The sequence below is a fragment of the Scylla paramamosain genome, chromosome 7, assembly GCF_035594125.1.
Source record: "Scylla paramamosain isolate STU-SP2022 chromosome 7, ASM3559412v1, whole genome shotgun sequence".
Classification (NCBI taxonomy): Eukaryota; Metazoa; Arthropoda; class Malacostraca; order Decapoda; family Portunidae; genus Scylla; species Scylla paramamosain.
In genome coordinates this window covers 19,119,940-19,144,939 of record NC_087157.1, presented here as the reverse complement: position 1 = coordinate 19,144,939, position 25,000 = coordinate 19,119,940, and the positions used below count along the sequence as shown (strand labels likewise).

At 40.5% G+C, this 25,000-nt stretch overlaps 1 long non-coding RNA gene across 2 annotated transcripts in view; it reads left to right on the top strand.

Annotated features, from left to right (window-relative positions):
• The window catches only part of LOC135102183 (uncharacterized), an 87,690-nt gene that overhangs the window by 15,216 nt on the left and 47,474 nt on the right, over positions 1–25,000 (top strand). For both annotated transcript variants that reach the window (XR_010269577.1, XR_010269576.1), the window contains exon 2: positions 12,747–12,800. This is a non-coding gene — a long non-coding RNA (uncharacterized LOC135102183). The remainder of the gene's footprint in view (positions 1–12,746; positions 12,801–25,000) is intronic.

Sequence of the window (25,000 nt, the reverse complement as noted above, 5' to 3'; positions counted from 1 at the left end):
AATAATAATAATAATAGAAATAATAACAACAACAACATTACCACTTCAGCACGTATCGCCTCACGCGGGGAGCAGGGGTGGGAGGGGCACAGGTCTTTCTTCTTTTTCATGCAGTTTTCTTTTTTATACCTATGAAGCATAAACACACTTCCAGCCTCCGCTGGTCCCCCCTACCCTCTCTCTCTTAATCCTTCCCGACGCCGCCCTTCCTCCCAGTCGGAAGCTTTCATCCTGCTGATAGGTAGTAAAGCCTGTGTGAAGAAGTGAGTGCTTCACCAACTTTTTTCAGTGACATAATTTGATTGATGTCTATGTTGAGAGTGGACGTGAATTACGAATAAAGCAATCCGTGGTTCTCTGGGCTGAGTCATTCTCGTGCTGCAGGATGGACAGGTGTAATGGTGTGTTGTTGTTATTGTTGTTGTTGTCGGTGGTGGTGGTGGTGGTGCAGCACAGGGGAGGGTTCCAGAAGGCTGCTCCATAACCAAGGAATTCCTGCCTCTGTAAAGTTCTCTGATCTTACCTACTGCTATTTGTACTCCACGACATACTCCCACAAGTCAACAGTTATCTAATTATCACTGTGGGATGAACGTTCACATTAGAATGAGCAGCAGTTTTTCTTATTGAACTTTTGGTGCTGCATGAACACAGGAAGGGAAATGATGTGTTCAAATATATCTTGTTTACCGTTGGGGTTTCATGGCGTAGTGACAGTCTTGGGAACCCAGTGTGTGTGGGATGCCAGCGGTCATATCCCATACAAAATACAATAAATAAGTAACGTCATGAAAATAATTCACATCATAATTCTTTAATACGTACTGGCGTGAACATAAGGTGGTTAAATAGAGCAACTTTACAAAAAAAGATGGGGAAGATGGGGAAATAGACCAACTTTAAAAAAAAGAAAAAGGGCCCTCGTGGCCCAGTGGGTAGAGTGATGCACTTTGAGTTTGGCGTGAGGGAAGTGAGGGGCGCGTAGGTTCGAACCCCCCTCTCGGAACTCACAAAAACCTTGAAAGAGCATCCCTCCATCACCATGTGTGATGGAACTGCCCACGGGGAGGAGGGGAGGTGAGTGCGCAGCACCTCCCTACCCCTCCCCAGGGGAGGAAGGCACCGCCTTACCGGCCCCCGGGAGAGCAAGGGAGGTGAGTGCACAGCGCTTCCCTTCTCTCCCCTACCTAACCCTGGCAAGTCTACGGACTACCAGGCAAAAAAAAAAAAAAAAAAAAAAAGATATATATATATATATATATATATATATATATATATATATATATATATATATATATATATATATATATATATATATATATATATATATATATAATAAAGGTAAGTGCATAGCACTTCTCTTCTCTCCACCTAACAGGAAAAAAAAAATATAAAGGTGAGTGCATAGCACTTCCCTTCTCTTCCAACCTACCAGGCAAAAGATAGAAAAAAATAAATAAATAAAGAATTAAGGTGAGTGTCTCCTAACCTACCACGCAAAAAAAAGAAAAAATAAATAAAAATAAATAAATAAATAAATAAAAATAAATAAAAACCTCCTTACCACCTCGGACCTCGGGAGAGCAAGGGAGGTGAGTGCACAGCACTTCCCTTCTCTCCCCAAGTCTACGGACTGCCAGACCAAAAAGAATAAATTATATATAGGTATAAAAAATAATAAAAGTAATAAAAAAAAGATAAATGAAAAAAATAAGTAAATAAAACAAAAACAATAAAACTCCTACTCCCCCCTCAATAAAACTGACTGAGTCTGGCAATCAACAATAAATAATAAAAATAAAACAATACCAACTGACTGACCCTGACAACCCCAAAGACCACCACCCACCTGGGAAGCACGGGAGGTGAGTGTGCAGCACCTCCCTACCCTTCCCAGTCTCCCAGTTTGACTTTGACCACCAATCTGACTCATCCTACCAACTCCAAAGAGCAACTCCAACTGTACAGACCACCACCACCACCACCCTTCTGATCTCGGCAAGGTGAGTGCGTAGCACTTCCCTGGACTGACCCTGACTGACTGACCCTGGCAACTCCAAAAACAACCAACCTGACTGACTTACAGATATGTAATCACCTAACTGACTGGCCCTGGGGAGCATGGGAGGTGAGTGTGCAGCACCTCCCTACACTTCCCAGTCTCCCAGTTTGACCTGACTCATCCTGGCAACTTCAAAGAACAACTCCAAATGTACAGACCAACAGTACCTCCTACTCTGTGTCCCACTCTGACCCTGATCCATACATCCCTACATCCTACCCTGTCCTGGCTAGGTGAGTGCGTAGCACTTCCCTACCACCTGCCTTACTGACCCTGGCAACCATAAAAACAACCAACCTGACTGACCTACAAATCTTACTGTAATCTGGCAACAGACCACCAAACTGACTGACTCTGGGGAGCATGGGAGGTGAGTGTGCAGCACCTCCCTACCCTTCCCAGTCTCCCAGTTTGGCTTTGACCACCAATGTGACTCATCCTACCAACTCCAAATGTACAGACCACCACCACCACCCCTCTGATCTTGGCAAGGTGAGTGCGTAGCACTTCCCTTGACTGAGTGGGCCTGACTGACTGACCCCCGCAACTCCAAAAACAACCAATCTGACAAATGTTACAAATGTAACCTGGGGAGCATGGGAGGTGAGTGTGCAGCACCTCCCTACCCTTCCCTACCCTTCCCAAAATAAATGAAAAATAAAAAATAAATAAAAACAAATAAATAAAGTAAAAACAATAAAACTCCTACTTCCCCCTCAATAAAATGACTGAGTCTGGCAATCAACAATAAATAATAAAAATATAACAATACCAACCTGACTGACCCTGACAACTCCAAAGACCACCACCCCACCTGGGAAGCACAGGAGGTGAGTGTGCAGCTCCTCCCTACCCTTCCCAGCCTTCTAGTTTGACTTTGATCCCCAATCTGACTCATCCTAGCAACTCTAATTGTACCGACCACCACCAGTACTCCCCACCCTGGCAACTGATCCTGGCAAGGTGAGTGCGTAGCACTTCCCGTGACTCATCCTGGCAACTCCAAAGACCCACCATCCTGACCGCCCCTGGGAAGCACGGGAGGTGAGTGTGCAGCACCTCCCTACACTTCCCAGTCTCCCAGTTTGACTTTGACCACCAATGTGACTCATCCTACCAACTCCAAATGTACAGACCACCATCACCACCCCTCTGATCTTGGCCAGGTGAGTGCGTAGCACTACCCTTGACTGACAGGGCCTGACTGACTGATCCCGGCAACTCCAAAAACAACCAACATGACTGATGTTACAAATGTAACCTGGGGAGCATGGGAGGTGAGTGTGCAGCACCTCCCTACCCTTCCCAGTCTTCCACCAACCTGACTTGAATTTTGACTGGGGAGCAAGGGAGGTGAGTGTGCAGTACTCCTACTATCCCCACTCTGAATACCCTATCACCAACCAATTCAGACCACCAAACTGTCTTAGAAGAACAAGAACAGAAAGCAACGCCATCAGAGCAAGAAGAAGCAGCAGCAGCAGCATTACCGCCATCAGAGGAAGAAAACAAGAAAAAGAGGCAAAGAAAAAGAATTACCACCACTGTTATCGGAGGAAGAAACAGCAACGTCACCGCCATCAGAGGAAGAAACATATATATGTAAACTACGACTGGTCAAACTTTCTGTGGCACCAGGCTAAGTTCGACCTGTGATGGGTTGTGTTTAGCGACGCCTTGAGATGAGAGGGAAAAAAGTTCCAGGGGTTCATGAAAGGAAAGTACGCTAACAGGGGACTGATTGTGAAAGTGCCAGGCAAGGCTGCTGCTTCAGACATCCACACTTCAACTTCAACTATGCATGCGAGAATATTGCTGTATTCTTCCTCCTATTCCTCCTCCTTTTTTCTTCCGCAGAAGACTGTCTTATTACTCCGTCCAAAGGCGGCAGTTCTTGTATAAGACTTGCAAACCTGTGTCCACTCATCCCAACTATCCAGAAATATATCTAATCTTCTAAAGGTCTGGCATCACGTGTTCAAGAGATTTATGTGTATTTTTTAATTTTATTTATGGTGGTGGTGGTGGTGGTGAAGGTGTAAATCTAGAATGAGAGTGAGCGTCTTTGTGTTTCCTCCACCGGGACGAAGAAAGAGAACAGGGATTCCTCATACTCCAGGAATTGCCTTTGTTTCCAGAAAACATTGAATAGTAAAGAAAAATTATTATTTGCTAGTTTTATCAAACTTTCTGTGGCACCAGGCTAAGTTTGACCTGTGATGGGCTGTGTTTAGAGATATCGCAATTTTTCACACTTGAGAGTATATTTCACTCTTATAATGAACGTACAAACTACAGCAGGAAACCAAAATAATGCCAAAAATGGAAGCATGGATTAAAAGAAGGCAAATGTATAAAGACATTAATAGTTTTAAATACTGAAGGAAAGACGGTAATTGTATTTCTTGCTACACATTTATATTTAACAAGTGAAGACAGACGTAGGTTGAAAACCAGCCCGGGAAGGAATGTCTGGCGCGTGGCGCTCCTCAAGGCGTCTTGCCTCGCCGGCACAACAATACATAAAGGACTGAGATGTGAATTAACACTGAAAGAACACTGGCCGGTGAGGTGCTCCTGCAGGGCCGAGGTGGACAGGTGTTTGTCCAGGATGCCTCGTGTTACTTCTCATCGCGTGTTTTATCTGTTGGAGATTATTACACTTAATATGCTGCTGTTGCTGCTGCTGCTGCTGCTGGTGCTGCTGTTGCTGCTGCTGTTGCCCTCGCTGATCTTGCTGCTCTTGTTGGTATTGCTGCTTTTACTTCCTTCAACAATAACTACCAGAACAACTGCTTCTGCTACTGCTGCTGCTACTACTACTACTACTACTACTACTACTACTACTACTACTACTACTACTACTACTACTACTACTACTACTACTGCTGCTGCTGCTGCTGCTGCTGCTGCTGCTGCTGCTGCCGCTGCCGCTGCCGTTGTTGCTGTTGCTAATGTTGTTGTTGCTGCTGCTGTTACTGCTGCTGCTGCTGCTGTTGCTGCTGCCGCTGCTACTGCTGCTGTTGCTGCCGCTCCTGCTGCTGCTGCAGCTGCTGGTGCTGCTGCTGTTGCTGCTGCTGCTGCTGCTGCTGATGCTAAACTTTACAAAAGTCACCACTGCTGTTTTTGCCGTCGTTCGTGCTGTGCCTCTAATCGTCGTCGTCGTAACAGTAGCATCGCCTGTCAGAGTAAAAAGACTATATATATATATATATATATATATATATATATATATATATATATATATATATATATATATATATATATATATATATATATATATATATATATATATATATATATATATATATTATATATATATGTACTAGTAGTTGATAACTTTGTGATATATAAATGTTGTATAGCAACGCGTTTCACGAGTTTGCAATTACAATTAAGATCATTTACTTTATTTCAACTTATATTCAATTCCTTTATAGTGTATGGCGGTAATACATAACTTCAAAACAATGTTATCCAAGAATACTCTTGAAATTTAGAGCTTATTTCGTACTGTTTTTCTGTTACAGTTTTGTGTGCAGGCATTTTTTTTTATCATAGGAAATGGAAATTTTTCTTCTAATATAAATATTACATATTACAAACATTAAAACGTGCACAACACCCACGACTCTGGGTATTGCAAATGTATATTTTTTTTGTATTTACAAGTTCATTTATTGTAAGGTGATAAATAATTAAACTGCTGGTAATTATATATATATATATATATATATATATATATATATATATATATATATATATATATATATATATATATATATATATATATATATATATTCAACGGTATTGCAGAATGCTCAAGCCTATAGTTTATAGACATAATGATTTTATCTCATCATCCTGTTGCCGGCTGCATCACGCACTCAAAGACGATATCCAAGATTCCTGGTCAGAGCTCCAGTGTCATCTACTTTCAGACTCCCCAAGATTTAGTGAATACCTCGAGTACTGACATGTCACGATCACACGTGGATATGGATACTTGGGCAGTGTGTGAGCTTTCAGTGCCTTCATGGGAGATCATATGTAAGAGAGAGAGAGAGAGAGAGAGAGAGAGAGAGAGAGAGAGAGAGAGAGAGAGAGAGAGAGAGAGAGAGAGAGAGAGAGCACTGCTAATAATTAGTTGGGTAACCCACAACATGCCTGGCGTCAGCGGGGATCAGGTGCCAGAACAGGAGAGAGTGGGAGGCTGGGAGTAGTTTCCTTTGCAAGAAGACATTCTGATACACGTAATGAATTGCAGGTTTAGGTACATATAGAAAATGCAGTCGTTATCTCCTCGTTATCTCTACTTTGCCGTGGAAATACTCTCTCTCTCTCTCTCTCTCTCTCTCTCTCTCTCTCTCTCTCTCTCTCTCTCTCTCTCTCTCTCTCTCTCTCTCTCTCTCTCTCTCTCTCTCTCTCTGTACCTGCCTTGGACAGTAAGCAATTAGTTGTTCTAGTGGCGGTGTTCCTGAAATAGAAATACTGAAAAGCACACTCCATCTTTTAATACCCAATTAGCGTGGCTTCCTGATGGGAGGTACGGTAGAGCACGCTTTCGTTTGTAAGCCAAGGGAAAGTAAGCGTCTTTCCTCCTCAGACCCTCACTAGCGCCAGGATTAGCTGTGTGCCGGGGAGCGCTGGTGAGCCGTGAGTAATGTTCACTCTTAGATACACGTGCAATGTAATATATCTCCCTGTCATTATTTTTGTATATTATTTATTATTATTTATTATGTTTATTATATTGATACTTGTTTTTGTCTTTTCCTTCCTTCCTTCCTTCCTTCCTTCCTTCCTTCCTTCCTTCCTTCCTTCCTTCCTTCCTTCCTTCCTTCCTTCCTTCCTTCCTTCCTTCCTTCCTTCCTTCCTGCCTCCCTTCCTTCCTTCCTTCCTGCCTCCCTGAGTGCCTGCCTGCCTGCCTTCCGTCACCCTTATATTCCTGTTTTTCATTTTATCCTTCCTTCTCTCTGATATATATATATATATATATATATATATATATATATATATATATATATATATATATATATATATATATATATATATATATATATATATATATATATATATATATATATATATATATTCTCTCTCTCTCTCTCTCTCTCTCTCTCTCTCTCTCTCTCTCTCTCTCTCTCTCTCTCTCTCTCTCTCTCTCTCTCTCTCGGGAGTTCGTTGATGAATTGCCATGGAGTGCATTTGTCACGCCAGGGTGTTCGGTTTTTGGCCGAAACACTCGAGCGGGAGGTAACTGCACTCCAGCACTTTTTTCGTTAGTCGGGAGGGAAGAAGGGGTAGTGAGGAGAAGGCAAGGGGCAAATTAGTTAAATCTAGAAAGGAAACTAGCTTAGGGATGGTGAGAAATAGCTTAAGTGTTTACTACACAAATTGTAGAAGTATTCTGAATAAAATAGACTTGCTTAGAGGAATAGCGAGTGTAGAGAAATTTGATATCATCGCTTTAACTGAAACTTGGTTAGATATGTCAGGAAAAGTATTTAATCCAGAGGTTAAGATAGATGGGTATACAATGTTCTATAAAGATAGAGAAAACAGGAGAGGAGGAGGTGTCGCGTTATACGTTAGGGACACATTACAGTGCTGTATGAACAATAGAATTAAAACAGATAACAAAGCAGAGTTGATATGGGTAGATATTAAGGAAGGATCGCAGTCAGTAGTACTAGGGGTAGTTTACAGACCACCGACCAGTACAGGGGAAATTAACACCTCACTGTGGCAGGAATTAAATAGAGCAGGCAGGTACAGTCAGGTATGTGTGGTAGGAGATTTTAATTTTAGGAATATCGACTGGAGTCTGATTGTGGGTAACAAGGAAGCAGAGGAATTCCTTAAGGTAATTCAGGATAATTTTTTAAAACAGGTAGTCGTAGAACCCACAAGGGGGAATAATATTCTAGATTTAATTCTTACTAACAGGGAGGAAGCAGTCACGCAGGTAGAGGTTGGAGGACAGCTAGGTAACAGTGACCATAGGGAAATTAGGTACAATCTAGAATGGGAAGAAACTGTTAGATATAAAAACACTAGTAAAATACCTGACTTTAGGAGAGCAGATTTTGAAGAATTAAAAAGGTACCTCCAAGGAGTGGACTGGCAAAGGATGCAGGGTGAGGTCAGGTCAGGGACGGAGTTCAGAGAGATAAGGCAGGATGAGGGAGGTGAGGTGAGGCTCCAGAAGGGAGGAGGAAAGAGGAAGGGGGGAGATAGGTGTGAGTATGTTGGAATGTCAGGTCATGCTGAAATGAGAGAGGTAAGGTCGAGGCGAGTTGATGAGGGAGGGGAGAGGATGGTAGGGAACGAGATGAGGGGTTTAGGTGAAGTAAATGTAGATGAATTGTATAAATATTTCGTAGATAAAGTTCATACAGGTCAATTAGCAAATATCCCATATAAAACAATAAGATCACAAAAAAATGACCCTAAATGGATGACTGCTAGGTTAAAGCATTATATAGGGCGTAAGAGAAGTATATATAAGAGATTAAAGGCAGGTGAGGAAGTTTTAAGGACACAGTATAATGAATTAGTTAGAACAGTCAGGAAGTTAACGAGGAAAGCTAAGGACAATTATGAATTAAAGGTAGCCAGCCAGGCGAAGACGGACCCCAAGGGATTTTATCAGGTATACAGGACGAAAAATAAGGATACTGTAGGTCCATTAAAGGCAGCAGATGGGGAGCTGGTTAGTTCTGGGGAGGAGATTAGTAAACTTCTGAATGAGTATTTTTTAACTGTCTTCACTCAGGAAAACATGCAGGATATGCCAGATAGTGAACAGGTGTTTAGAGCAGATGAGTATGAGAAGCTGACGGATATTTCCATAACTAGGGAGATAGTGGAGCAGGAGATAGATAGGCTAAAAAAGTTCAAGTCACCAGGACCTGATGAAATATATCCCAGAGTACTGAAGGAATGTAAAAAGATTATTAGTGAGCCGTTAGTTTCTGTCTTTAGGAAATCACTGGAGTCGGGTGAGGTACCAGTAATGTGGAGGCAGGCTAATGTAGTACCCATCTTTAAGAAAGGGGATAAAACTTTAGCGTCTAATTATAGACCTGTCAGCTTAACTTCAGTTGTAGGTAAAATGTTAGAGTCAATAATAGCGAGGAACATTAGGGAACATTTAGACAAACATAACTTGATAAATCAGTCACAGCATGGCTTCACGAAGGGGAAGTCTTGCCTGACAAACTTGTTAAGTTTTTACAGTAAGGTGTACGAGGCAGTAGATAATGGTGATAGTTATGATATCTTATATCTGGACTTTAGTAAAGCATTCGACAAGGTGCCCCATCAAAGGCTCCTGAGAAAGGTTAGGGCGCACGGGATAGATGGGAAGGTGTTAGGTTGGATAGGGTCATGGCTTGGTAACAGGCGACAGAGAGTGCTAATAAACGGCTCGAAATCCGAGTGGGGTCATGTCATTAGTGGGGTGCCACAGGGATCAGTATTAGGGCCATTATTATTTCTAATATATATCAATGACTTGGATAGTGGAATTAGTAGCGATGTTAGTAAATTTGCGGATGACACAAAGATAGGTAGATTAATTAGGTCAGAAGCGGATGCCATCGCCTTGCAGACAGACTTAGATAGAATGAATGAATGGACGGATAGATGGCAAATGCAATTTAATATCAATAAATGCAAAGTGCTTAGCGTAGGTAGAGGAAACCCACACAATAGGTACACATTAAACACCCAAACTCTGGTAGGTACAGGGTACGAGAAAGATTTAGGAGTTATAGTTAGCTCTGAACTCCGTCTAGGGAAACAATGCATAGAAGCCAGAAACAAGGCAAATAGGGTACTAGGATTCATTTTTAGGAGTGTTAAAAGTAGAAGGCCGGAAGTAATATTAAAGTTATACTTGGCGCTGGTCAGACCATCTAGACTACGCTGTGCAGTTCTGGTCCCCACATTACAGGAAAGATATAGGTCTATTAGAATCAGTACAGAGGAGAATGACTAAAAGGATTCAGGGGATGAGGAGTATTCCTTACGAAGCGAGGTTGAAGCGGTTAAATTTACATTCTCTAGAGAGACGTAGGTTAAGAGGGGACCTGATAGAAGTCTTTAAGTGGTATAGGGGTTATAACAAGGGAGATGTAAGCAAAATTCTTAGGATCAGCAACCAAGGTAGAACAAGAAATAACGGGTTCAAGCTTGAAAAATTTAGGTTTAGGAAGGAGATAGGAAAAAATTGGTTCTCAAATAGAGTGGTAGATGAGTGGAACGGACTCAGTAATCATGTAGTTAGTGCCAGGACACTAGAGAGCTTTAAGAGAAGATTAGACAAGTTTATGGATGGGGATAACAGATGGAAATAGGTAGGAGTGTTTCATACAGGGACTGCCACGTGTAAGCCTGGTCGCTTCTTGCAGCTTCCCTTATTTCTTATGTTCTTATGTTCTCATGACTCTCTACCAGTATTTGTTGGTGTTTCATCTTTTTTATCCTGCATGAGTCTGCTCCCGGGAATTAGGTATGGTAGTTGTACGGTGATAAATAATATTTCAGTGCGATCTTTGCAATGTGTTCCTATATCTATGAAAGCTTTCGTTACTGTGGAGTGTGGCTCGAATATTATTATTGTTTTTTTTTATATAAATATTTTCGTTATATTTTTCCAGCACATTTTTGTTTATGCGATAAGAAAGAAAGTGACCATTTAAATCCCGAAGTTTAATTTCATTTGTATAAAGAAGTTTAAATTAGAGAGCGAAATGAAGAAGAACTCCTTAACGTGTGGGAAGTGCCTGCCAACCTACTATGGAGGGTGTGCTGCGTAAATCATGATTGTATAGGAGCGTGATGTAACCTGTTCACACTGATACCACTTACAGACAAGCCTTCAAGTACCTTGGTATTTCGTAGTAGTGGTTTAAATAATGTTTTGACTTGTTTAGATAATCATCAGAGAGAGAGAGAGAGAGAGAGAGAGAGAGAGAGAGAGAGAGAGAGAGAGAGAGAGAGAGAGAGAGAGAGAGGGGGGGGCAGATAGGCAGGAAGGTAGACGGTCAAACAGACAGGCAGGGAGGCAAGCAAGCAAGCAAGCAATCAAGCAAGCAAGCAAGCAAGCAAGCAAGCAGGGAGGCAGACAGACTAACGGGCGGGGAAAGAGGTGGATGGACATACAAAAAAGAAAGAAAGAAAGCAGGCAGACAGACAGGGTGACAGGGAAATAGTCAGGCTAACTTGAAGAGGATAGGCAGGCAAAGAAGCAGGCAGACAGGCAGGCAGGCAAAAATAGAAGGCAAGGAAGCAGACAGACAGACAGACAAATAGACAGAGGGACAGATGGATGTGCGGGCAGGCACAGACATGGACAAAGTAGTTTTAAAAAGCGGCAGAAACTGGAATATTTCATTCCAATGAATATATTTGCACAATTTTTTTGTAAAATACTTTAATAAATAGTTTATCGTGCCCTGCAGTGAGTACTTAACCAAAAGTCTAACTGAATTAGTCAGTGGGATATTAATACAGCATAATGTTTGCACAATATAAACGTATGCCTCTTCCGTTACTCGTATATTCTTTCGTGATAACAATTACTGTAAGCGAAGAAAATGCAAACATAGTGACCTAACTATATTTTTCTCTCATGGCCTCGTATTTACGGTATGCCATTTTTCGTGCACAATACGTAGTTGTCATTGATTTCCTAAAACTACTAAATATACCAGAAGACAGACCTACTGACCCATACTCGTAAATATTGTTCCACTCGTAATGTTACACCACACACACACACACACACACACACACACACACACACACACACACACACACACACACACACACACACACACAACATTAATACAAATAGATGCGCTGCAACAAAGCAACAGAGATTGGGATGCTCATTCTTACAGAGCATTATAGTGAACATGTGAGGCAGAGATAAACAGACAGACGCAGACAGACAGATTGATTTAAAACACTTAGTAACATGTACTTGTTATAAGCAATTCTAAGTGACCATTACTTTCCCGTTCATTCCCATTCATTGAAGCATTTCAGTGTTGAGACGCAAAGGTAGTGTAAGTGTTGAGGCAGCGGTGGTAGTGGCCCCTTCACCTCGCAGCGAGGCAGGAAGGGGAGGCGAGGGACACCAGCAGTGACTGGCCTGAAGGCGCCTTGCGTCCCGCCTCCTCTGTGCGACCCTCTCCCTTGATTGCCTTCATGCATCAATCGCAGCATGACTTGTGCTCCTCCTCTTCAGTCTCACTTAACTACCACCTTCATATTCTAGACACCGCTGAATGTTGGCAAGCTTTACATTTATTATTTTTGCTTCTTTTTATTTTCTTATTTGATCTTGTTATATATGTAATGGTGTTTGTTCGTTTTATTTTGTTGCAGCTGTTGTGCATATTTAACATTCTCAGCGTTTGAAGTGTGTTCTGTTTTCAGTGTTGTTTTCCATGTATCCATGTGTTCTTGCTTGGAGGAATTTGACACGTTTTATTTATGACATTTCGTGTTTTTGTTCAGTATTTATTCTTTCCTCTTTTGTTCATGTGTATGTTGTTAACTCATGCAGTAAATGATTTCTGGTGGTTCTGTTTATGATGCTTCATTTTTAGCTCTTTTTAGAATAGTGAAGCTGCATCACTTTTTTATGTGGATGTTTTGATATTTTCAGGAAAGGATGGCAGGTGGTGCCGCGGTGAACACTCCCAACACATGCAGGAGGAAAGTGAGTACCTGCTTCATTACATCATGTGCCCCCTATTTTGGAATTTTTTTTTTCATTTCAACGGAAACCTGTTGCCTGCCTTTCTCCTGTCAGCTTCCCACGAATCTGTGAAGGAAAGAAAGGATGTGCTTCCATGGTATCGTGTCAGTAGTGTTATCCATTGAAGGATTAGTTTAAACCTTTTTCCAATGCGTTGTTTTTGTCTCCCATGTTTCTGCCTTCCTAGGGTATATATGTGAAAGAAGACAGAGTGTAAATTTAGTCTATAATGTTCATTGCAACATCTTACAGGGAAAAAAGTCCTTTGAGGATTAACCGAAAATCTTTTTAAAAACTATAATTTTTGTATTCCAGTCTTCGTGTGCTTATTTTAATGTATGCATAGAGAAAAGAAGGATACGAAATCATATGTTTTCTATAATGGTGTCATCTTTTTGGTATAAATATTTACTTAGAGATTCAATTGAAACCTAACAATTAGCTGTCATTTTTGCGTTGGTTTTATATATATATATATATATATATATATATATATATATATATATATATATATATATATATATATATATATATATATATTTGTATGTACGAATATATGAGTGAAGAAAGGAAAGATGCAATTACAAAAAACTTTCCACAATAATGGGAATATTCACTTGAGGTCTTTTTTAAGGTAAGAAATATCAGATCTAGTTTATATGTCTATTTATCCTTTACTGTGTTTTACCGTTATGTAGATTAATAATATTTTGCACGTTATGATAAAGTGTCCTTGGAAACTATTACTGTAACACATTTCATTTAGTGTGAATTTGGTTTCCACATAAAAAAAAAAAATCTTTCCTTCTATGGAGAAAAGATATTTATATTTTCTTTGTTCAATTAGTATTGATATTATTTTTAACTCTGATTTCCCGGGAAGCGTTACCACCATGATATTTGTGACCTAACCTAAGGTAACTTTTTAGCGTCATAACCTTTGTTGCAGCTTTATTCAAGTAAAATCAAAGAGAGGAAAGCTTGTATAGTTCTGTGAAGTGTTCTTATTTGTCTCTGTGTGTGTTGATTGTCGCCTTGAAAAGTCAAGGTGACGTGGGCCTTGATGACTAGAGCCGGCCCACACTATTTGTCTCCCTTTTTTTAGAGGCTCGTCGTTGTAGATTTCTGAAAATATTAGTTTTCCTCACGTTTTTATTTTCCTTGTCAGCGAATGAAAGATAATTTATGATTTTCTTAATCATTTAGTAACGTATTTAATATCTTTGGAGGGATCATTCCCGTAGCGGAGCGAGGGGGCTCTATTTTTGTTACCGCACATCTGTACACCCCACCGCTCCCGCCTGGCCCTGGAGGGCACAACGATGATTTGGCCAGGAGCACCTTTTGATGTCCATCGTATATAAAAGTTTCGATTTCATTTTCGGAAACACTTCTTGGTAACTTTTGAAGGCGTATCTTTGTTATTTTATTTAATTTCTTCGTCAGACTCACCTTTTTTTGCTGTATTTTGCATATTTCGATTTATCGGCATGTGGGCGAAGGTTTCTGCCTCGCAACTCGCACAACTATCGCCTCATCACTACAGATCGAGCTCGAGCGCACAAAATGCGCCAATTATTTGCCATAACTCACTTCATATACGGGAAAGGGTTGTGGGAAGAAGGTGTTGTGAGGAGTAATCATTGGAGAAATTAGTTAAATCTAGAAAGGTAGCTAGCTCAGGGAAGGTGAGAAATAGCTGAAGTATTTACCACACAAAATGTAGCAGTATTTTGAATAAAATAGACTTGCTTAGAAGAATAGTGTGTGTAGAGAAATTTGCTATCATTGCTTTAACTGAAACTTGGCTAGATATGTGAGGAAAAGTATTTAATCCAGAGGTTAAGATAGATGGTTATACATTGTTCTATAAAGATATGGAAAACAGGAGAGGAGGAGACGTCGCGTTATACGTTAGGAACACATTACAGTGTTGTATTAACAGTAGATTTAAAACAGATAACAAAGCAGTAGTAGTACAGCAATGTACAGTAGTGGGAGTAGTGTACAGATCACCGACCAGTACAAAGGAAATTAACACCTCACTGTGGCAGGAAATAAATAGAGCAGGCAGGCACAGTCAGGTATGTGTGGTAGGAGATTTTAATTTTAGGAATATCGACTGGAGTCTGATGGTGGGCAACAAGGAAGCAGAATTTCTTAAGGTAATTCAGGATAATTTCTCAAAACAGGTAGTCGTAGAACCCACAAGGGGGAATGATATTCTAGATTTAATTCTTACTAACAGGGAGGAAGCAGTCACGCACGTAGAGGTTGGAGGACAGCTAGGTAACAGTGACCATAAGGGAATTAGATACAATTTAAAATGGGAAGAAATTTTTAGAAGCAAAAACACTAGTAAAATACCTGACTTTAGGAGAGCAGAATTTGAGGAATTAAAAAGGTACCTCCAAGGAGTTGACTGGCAACGGATGCAGGGTGAGGTCAGGTCCGGGACGGAGTTGAGAGAGATAAGGCAAGATGTGAGAGGCGAGGTGAGGTGTGAGGGTGTAGGACAATAGAAGGTAAGATGTGTTCCGAAGGGGCGGAGGAGAGAGGGAGAGGTATATGGGTGTGAGTATGGTGGAATGTCAGGTCATGCTGAAATGAGAGAGGTGAGGTCGAGGCGAGTAGATGAGGGAGTAGAGAGGATGGTTGGGGCCGAGATGAGGGAATTAGGTGAAGTAAATGTAGATGAATTGTATAAATATTTCGTAGATAAAGTTCATACAGGTCAGTTAGCATATATCCCGTATAGGGCAATAAGATCACAGAAAAATTATCCTAAATGGATGACTGCTAGATTAAAACATTATATAGAGTGGAAGAGAAGTATATATAAGACATTAAGGGCAGGTGAAGAAGTTTTAAGGTCACAATATAATGAATTAGTTAGAACAGTCAGGAAGTTAACGAGGAAAGCTAAGGGCAATTATGAATTAAGTGTAGCCAGCCATGTGAAGACGGACCCCCCAAGGGATTTTATCAGGAATAGAGGACGAAGAATAAGGATACTATAGGTCCATTAAAGGCATCAGATGGGGAGCTGGTTAGTTCTGGAGAGGAGATTAGTAAAATTCTGAATGAGTATTTTTCATCTGTCTTCACCCAGGAAAACATGCAGGATATGCCAGATAGTGAACAGATGTTTTAGAGCAGATGAGAATGAGAAGCTGACAGATATTTCCATAACTAGAGAGATAGTGGAACAGGAGATAGATAGGCTAAAAAAGTTCAAGACACCAGGACCAGATGAAATATATACCAGAGTACTTAAGGAATGCAAAGAGGTTATTAGTGAGCTGTTAGTCTCTGTCTTTAGGAAATCACTTGAGTCAGGTGAGGTACCAGTAATGTGGAAGCAGGGTAATGTAGTACCCATCTTTAAGAAAGGAGATAAAACTTTAGCGTCTATCTATAGATCTGTCAGCTTAAATTCAGTTATAGGTAAAATATTAGAGTTAATAATAGCGAGGAACAATAGGGAACATTTAGACAAACATAACTTGATAAATCAATCACAGCATGGCTTCACGAAGGGGAAGTCTTGCATGACAAACTTGTTAAGTTTTTTACAGTAAAGTGTACGAGGCAGTAGATAATGGTGATAGTTATGATATCTTGTATCTGGACTTTAGTAAAGCATTTGACAAGGTACCACATCAAAGGCTCCTGAGAAAGGTTAGGGCACACGGGATAGATGGGAAGGTGTTAGGCTGGATAGGGTCATGGCTTAGCGACAGGCGAGAAAGAATTGTAATAAACGGCTCGAAATCCGAGTGAGGTCATGTAATCAGTGGGGTGCCACAGGGATCAGTATTAGGGACATTGTTATTTCTAATATATATCAATGACTTGGTTAGTGGAATTAGTAGTGATGTTAGTAAATTTGCGGATGACACAAAGATAGATTAATTAGATCAGAAACGGGTGCCTTCGCCTTGTAGGCAGATTTAGGATAAATGAATGGACGGACATATGGCAAATGCAATTTAATATCAATAAATGTAAAGTACTTAGCGTAGGTAGAGGAAACCCACACAGTAGGTACACATTAAACGAACAATCTCTGGTAGTTACAGGGTACGAGAAAGATTTAGGAGTTATAGTTAGCTGTGAACTCCGTCTAGGAAAACAATGCATAGAGGCTAGAAACAGGATAAATAGGGTACTAGGATTAATTTTTAGGAGTGTTAAAAGTAGAAGGCCGGAAGTAATATTAATGATATTCTTGGCGCTGGTCAGACCTCATCTAGACTACGTTGTGCAATTCTGGTCTCCACATTACAGGAAAGATATAGGTGTATTAGAATCAGTACAGAGGAGAATGACAGAAAGGATACAGGGGATGAGGAGTATTCCTTACGAGGCGAGATTGAAGTCATTAAATTTACATTCTTTAGAGAGACGTAGGTTAAGAGGGGACGTGATAGAAGTCTTTAAGTTCCCTTTCAATAGTCCAGGAGTCAAGCAATATTTTCATTCTTTCATCCCTTTCATTGGTAAACTCTGGAATTCTCTGCCTGTTTCTGTTTTTTCCCCCTTCCTGTGACTAGTTGTTTTAAGAGTATTGAGGCACTTCCTGAAACATATTTAGTTTTTTTATTGACTTTTAATTTTTTATCTTTTTTTTTTTTTTTGTCTGTATGTATGGAAGCGGCAACTGAAAAGATTTTTTTTTCTTCCTCTGTTTGCCATTTGCCAAGAAGATATGAGAGCGTGAGTATAAATAATGGCTATATGGAAATGTAAGAATACCATTTTATACTGACTCTAAATTAAACATGTATTGCATTGTTTACTCCAGTTTACTCAAGTTGAACCGTCCAATATCTTTTGCATCTAAATGATTTTTGTGTTCAGGTATTTGAATTTTTATTTCCAAATGCAGCTCCATGTTTTTAAGAAGCACAGAGGGTTGGAGAAAGACAAATCTTTCCTGAGTCTTAATAGGTGAATGTTAATAACAGTAGTAGTAGCAATAGTAGTAGTAGTAGTAGTAGTAGTAGTAGTAGTAGTAGTAGTAGTAGTACTACTACTACTACTTTTAATAATAATAATACCTCCACCCCATGTTTATTGATGTGTCAATTAGGGGCTCCATTACTTGGAGGTCATTAGCCCCAGCTCCCGCTAATGACTGTGGCATCCAACCATATCTAATACTCTATAATATAAACATTAGTTGTTAACTATAAATTCATTCTACCTCTACTCTATCTACTCTTATGCCACTCTCCACCACTGTAGCCTCGCAGTCGAGGCCTCCTAAGTCTGCAGGTATGGGAGTGGAATGCCTTGTCCCCCTGAGACACAGGAGGGCAGATCTGAGGAGGGAGAATGAGAGACGGCACCTCATCCATGCGACGACATGGCTCCTTGGCTGGTGCTTCTTTTCTGCCATTAGGTCGGCTAGTCTTGAGTAGAAGCACTGAGCCTTGGAGCCCATCCCGCCAGATGTGGTGAAGACCAGAGGTGTGAAGCTGCCCTGGTCAACGTGTTGGATTCTCTCCCCATACGCTCGGATCTTCTCCTGCTCATTCTTGCGGTGGGCGGCCTCCAGGGAGAGTTCGTGGTGACAGGCGGCCATCGGGTCAAAGATCCGTATGTCCATGAATGCTTTCTGTCCCCTTGTCCAGAACCCTCGTGCACTGACGTCGACTCGAGCCTCGTTGGTGGTGTTGGCTGTTCTGTAGCGCAGGTGCTCGCCGTCTAGCGGCAGGAGGGTCGGTTCAGTGGAGACATCGTGGCACACCTCCCTGAGCATGCTGGCGGTCAGATCTCTCACCTCATCGTGCCTGATACATACGAATCCCCCCTTTTTGCACGTCATGGTGTGGTTGACGTCATTGGGGGAGCCACACACACAAGTACTGGGGAGTCCTTCCATCGGCCAGCCGTACCTACTACTACTACTACTACTACTACTACTACTACTACTACTACTACTACTACTACTACTACTACTACTTGTAGTAATAGTAGTAGTAGTACTACTACTACTACTACTACTACTACTACTACTACTACTATTACTACTACTACTACTAGTAGTAGTAGTAGTAGTAGTAGTAGTAGTAGTAGTAGTTGTTGTTGTTGTTGTTGTTGTTGTTTTTGTTGTTGTTTTTGTTGTTGTAGTAAAGAGCAGGATTATTATCTGGAGTGACACCAATTCAGTTTTTGTATAATTTGTATTTTCTTACTATTATTCCACACCTTGTCAATCCATGCAAGGAAAAAAAGAGAAAAGCAAAAAAAGAAAACGTATATTAAAAAAGTGAGAGGCAAGAACAGCAAGTGAAACACGCCCTGCCTTCTCCATAGACTTGACGTGTTTGCCGCGCTTCCTGCCTGATAATTATACAGTCTTACGCTGGAGGCGCTAAATGTGGTGCATTTGTATGAAAGAATTTACTTTTTGCCTTGAATATCTCTCTCTCTCTCTCTCTCTCTCTCTCTCTCTCTCTCTCTCTCTCTCTCTCTCTCTCTCTCTCTCTCTCTCTCTCTCTCTCTCTCTCTCTCTCTCTCTCTCTCTCTCTCTCTCTCTCTCTCTCTCTCTCTCTCTCTCTCTCTCTCTCTCTCTCTCTCTCTCTCTCTCTCTCTCTCTCTCTCTCTCTCTCTCTCTCTCTCTCTCTCTCTCTCTCTCTCTCTCTCTCTCTCTATTGATACCACGTGGTATAGAAAAACCACATAGAACTTGAGAGAATAGTGAGGGAAAGAGTTGTGGTGTGTCTACTTTTGTTTGTGAGGGAGAGTGTAACTGCATGATAGTTGTGTGATGTGGTGTGTGCGTAGCGCAGGTGAAGGCACAGTTTGGTTGTTGAGGGGTGGTGCAGCATTCTTGCGTTGCGCTTTCCAGGGAAATTACCTCAGAGTGTTACGTCATAATGAATAAGACAAGTGAAGAAGCTTGCTTTCTTTTGAATACCGTCTTTTCGGAAATGTTGATTTTTTTTTTTTTTTGTGCAAAAGACAAAAAAAAAAAAAACGTACAATTTTTAGTAGAGTGAAAAAAATCTACAATTCACCCTAAGGAGGAAGAACAGAAAAATTACGAACTATACCACCACCACCACCACCACCACTACTACTACTACTACTACTACTACTACTACTACTACATCTACTACTACTACTACTACTACTACTACTACTACTACTACTACTACTACTACTACTACTACTACTACCACCACCACCACCACCACCACACCTCACTCTCAACTTCTCCCATTTTCACGAATTCCTCTCTTCTCTTGCTTCGTTATACCATCCTTCATCCTCTCTCCCTTACGTTCCATCCTTCCTTTCGCCGACATAATGCTTGCAACAGACGCCCCTCCTCTTCCTCCCCCTCCTCCTCCAGTCCCGTAGCATTAGCAGGGCCTTGTCTCCCCTTATAAGCAGGGATGCTTAGTGGAACATGTTGAAATAGCGTTGCCTAGCCGCCGCCGAGTATAGGAGTGTATTAAGGGTGCATTATCTCTAACTGACTGTCTTCAGCCTCTCTCTCACCGCCGCAATGTTGCATATCTAACCGTCTTGTACCGCTATTTTCATGCTAACTACTCTTCTGATCTTTCTAACTGCATGCCTCCCCTCCTTCCGCGGCCTCGCTGCACAAGACTTTCTTCTTTCTCTCACCTCTATTCTGTCCACCTCTCTAACGCAAGAGTTAACCAGTATTCTCAATCATTCATTCCTTTCTCTGTTAAACTCTGGAACTCCCTGTCTGCTTCCGTATTTTCACCTTCCTATGACGTGAACTCCTTCAAGAGGGAGGTTTCAAGATACTTATTCATCAATTTTTGACCACTGCTTTGACCCTTTTATGGGATGGATAGATAGATTGATAGATACATGAATAAATGAATAGGTATATAAGTAGATATAAATATATATAGATGGGTAGATAGACAGTTCAGTAAGTAGAAAATAGATTAGATAAATAGACAGACAGACAGATAGACAGGGATAATAATACATAGGTGGGAAAATATGTTGATAAATCCCCGTTGATTGATAAGAAGGTGGAAGTATTAGATAGGGAGAGATATACAGATAAAACAACGACGAATGGGTAGGTAAGTGAAGAAACACAGGATGGTTGAAGAGCAATATACATAAACAAATAAGAAGAAAGTGGAAGTGTAAGCGATGAATCAGATAAAGAGAGAAATTAGCTGTATATTGATGGACAGAACATATAGAAATGCAACTGTAAATCATGGTAAACAAACTAAGATAAATAAAGGTATGTACTATGTTAGAAGGAAATGACATTAGAGAGTCAGCCAGCACATCAGACATTCAGAAAGCAGGACAGACAAAGACACATTGACACACTGACTGATGGGTGCATATGCCAAATGAATTAGTAAACAAACATTCATATATAGAATCATTACAAATAAAAAAATATCAGAAACTTTGCGGCAGACAGACTGAATTTCGCATAACGAAAATATTTTTATGTTCATGTTTGGTAACTTACATACGAGCATTGGATAAAAAAAGAGAGATTTTACATATAAACCTAGAGAAACAAAGGAAAGCAAAACATTATAAAACAAAAAGACACATAAAAAAAATTATTCCTCCTATCTGTGAATCAAGTTGCAGACAGAGGCTCCCACACACACACACACACACACACACACACACACACACACACACACACACACACACACACACACACACACACACACACACACACACACACACACACACACACACACACACACACACACACACATTTTCCTGTCGCCAAAAAATACACACAATTCTCCTGATACTCTATGAATTACCTTACTAGAAATGAAAAATGCATAAATGTTATGAATTTTGTATATTGTTGTGTGGATCACTGGAATTGTGTTGAAACCATGGAGAGAGAGAGAGAGAGAGAGAGAGAGAGAGAGAGAGAGAGAGAGAGAGAGAGAGAGAGAGAGAGAGAGAGAGAGAGAGAGAGAGAGAAATTGGATGTCTTGCATCACAATACACATGCATATATATCGTGCACACTTTTCTTCCTCTTTCTTCTTTCTTTCATGCGACATTTGGAAAAAAGCAAATGTTGAGATAGTGTGTGTGTGTGTGTGTGTGTGTGTGTGTGTGTGAAATAATAGACAAACGGACAGACAAACAGATACATTTCAATACACAAAATTGCACATAAGCTGGGGACAGAGACTCCCAACCAATCACGCACCCACCCACACAAGACAGACAGAAGGTCAAAGATATACTGATATACGTACTGACATACATTCTTCATCTCTTCGGTTAATATGAAGACGCTACACGAACTTACGAGTACATATTGTACTGTGCGTCTCGAAGGAGTAACGCCGGGAGATGACAACGTCCGCCCTTTACTGCTCAGGGAAGCACAGGGACTGAGTGTGTTGCTGGCAGTTTGTTGCAGTTTTAGGATTCCCGAAGGCTGACGAAGTGTTTTAAAAGTAGGAATGTATTGGAAAGAGAGAGAGAGAGAGAGAGAGAGAGAGAGAGAGAGAGAGAGAGAGAGAGAGAGAGAGAGAGAGAGAGAGAACACAAACATAAAATCGGAGAGACTGAAAAAGAAAGTTTAAAGTAAAAAAAAAAAAAAAAGCTTTAAACGTATAGACAAGTAAATGTATATACATTTCTGACGCACACACACACACACACACACACACACACACACACACACACACACACACACACACACACACACACACACACACACACACACACACACACACACACACAGACATTGAGAGTCATAGCACCACACAAAAAAGACATACAAAAATTTTAAAAAAGCCATAAAATAACAGAAAGAAGTGGAAAAAAAAAAAAACATTGAAAGACATAAGCCGGAGTGAACAAGTGACATCAGGAAGAGAATGTAATCTAATATTAGTAGGTGCCTGAAGTTACTCGGAGAATGACATCATACTTAAAGGAGAGTTAGGAAAGAAAATAGCATGCTTTAACTTGGAAAAAAAAAAACTGCGGTAATGAACAAGGAAAATACGAGGAAATAAACCACTAAAGTGGGAAAATGTGTAGCAGATTGAAAGAAAAAAAAACATGAAATTAAGTGCTAAAAATGGGTGATGTCTACGTAGAGAGAGAGAGAGAGAGAGAGAGAGAGAGAGAGAGAGAGAGAGAGAGAGAGAGAGAGAGAGAGAGAGAGAGAGAGAGAGAATGTGTCTTTTCTGTCACAATTTTTTACATTTAATTGGCGCTGAAGAACACAGACAATGAAAAGTAAATATGACTGTTCCTTCTTTCATATTTATTTCTTATGACATTTTATGAGACAAGACTGTACTTCGGTATCCTTATGTTACATTGTTATTTTGTCTTTTTATTTATTTGTGTTCTGCTTATTACTTATATCTAATACAAATATTTTTACTATCCTTTGTTATCTAACATTACATTGTTAGTTTGTGTTGTTTCTTCATTGTACACATTGTTACACGTGAGTATGAGTTTTTTTATTTCTTTTTCTTTTTTTTTTTTTTTTTTTTTTTTTGTAAGAGGGAAAAAAGTCATTTCGGATTTTATCTGTGGAAAGAAAACGTGTGTGGGATTTTTCTGAGGAACATTATTCGTGTGTTGAGAGAGGAGAGTCTTTAAACTTCATTAAATGCTCTCTCTCTCTCTCTCTCTCTCTCTCTCTCTCTCTCTCTCTCTCTCTCTCTCTCTCTCTCTCTCTCTCTCTCTCTCTCTCTCGCTCTCGCTTTAGTTAACAGTGGAACCTTGCACAGTTTAAGTGGATGAGGAGAGAAAATAGAGATACAGATGGATGGATGGATAGATAGATAGGTAGATAGATAAAAGTTAGATAGACAGATAGATAGGTCATATTTGCCTTGATATCGCCGTGTAATAAGCCCCGAGGAATTTATCCTTCATAGAACGTTAATTGATTTATAGGCGGAAGGCGAAGCAAGGCAGCACATGTGAAAGGTAATGCAGGATAAGATAATGTGATATGACTGCCATTTAGCGTCCTTGTGTGTGAGGTCCACAAGGCCAGAGTGAAGGGGAGGGCACATATCAACTTATTGTAACCTTCGTAACTCTACTGACTGGATTACATTCACGGGAGTTAGTCATTATTACATACGAGTACATACATGTTGCGACAGTAAGAAAAGTATGCCTGTGGAGTTTTTTTTCTTTTTCCTTTTTCCTCTCTTTATTAACATTGGTGTTCTATTGGGGTAAAAAACGATCATGCATTGGTGCGAGAAAGGATGAAAAATTAAAGAAAAGGAAAGGACTGAGTATATGTATATATATATATATATAGAGAGAGAGAGAGAGAGAGAGAGAGAGAGAGAGAGAGAGAGAGAGAGAGAGAGAGAGAGAGAGAGAGAGAGATACACGCACCCACTCACCCACACACACACACACACACACACACACACACACACACACACACACACACACACACACACACACACACACACACACACACACACACACACACACTTTTTTCTTGCCTTATTTATATTCATTATTTGTCATTACTCTTGTTGATCTTTTGTTTTCTCTTTTAAATCTCTCGTTTCCCTTTTCATTGTTTTTTCTTTAATTATATTTCACATTTATGTATTTCCCTTCATTCGTTTCCATTATTCACTATGTTATTAAGTATTTTTATTTGCTTGCATATTGAAATGACCTTTTTCTTCATCATTTTCTTTTCATTGCTAATCTTTTTAATTGATTCTTCCCATTCACCTTTTTTTTTCACCTCTTTATTTTTTCAACTGTGTCCACGTCTTCTTCCAAAGAGAACAACATTTTCTGTTGTTCTCTGGAAAACATCTAAGTTCTTTTCCATATTTTCATTCATATAGACCATTAATAATGTATAGGATTAAAATATAGCCTTAATCCCTCTATGCCCTTTTTGCCGTGATATCTTTTGCCCCTACACGCTGGTATGGTCCGCCTGGCCCTCTTCCCCGGCCCCTTCCCCCTGACAGACCCGCGTGTGGCCGTGAAGTGTGGCTCCCCAAGAGGTCATCCAATATTGCTCTTAAAAATGGTCCCGTGATGCGTCTACAGAATGGTTGCTGAAAGCGGGTTGCTTGGGTGGGGGGAGAGGGGACTGATGTGGCCCTCTGGCCTAGAACTCTCTCTCTCTCTCTCTC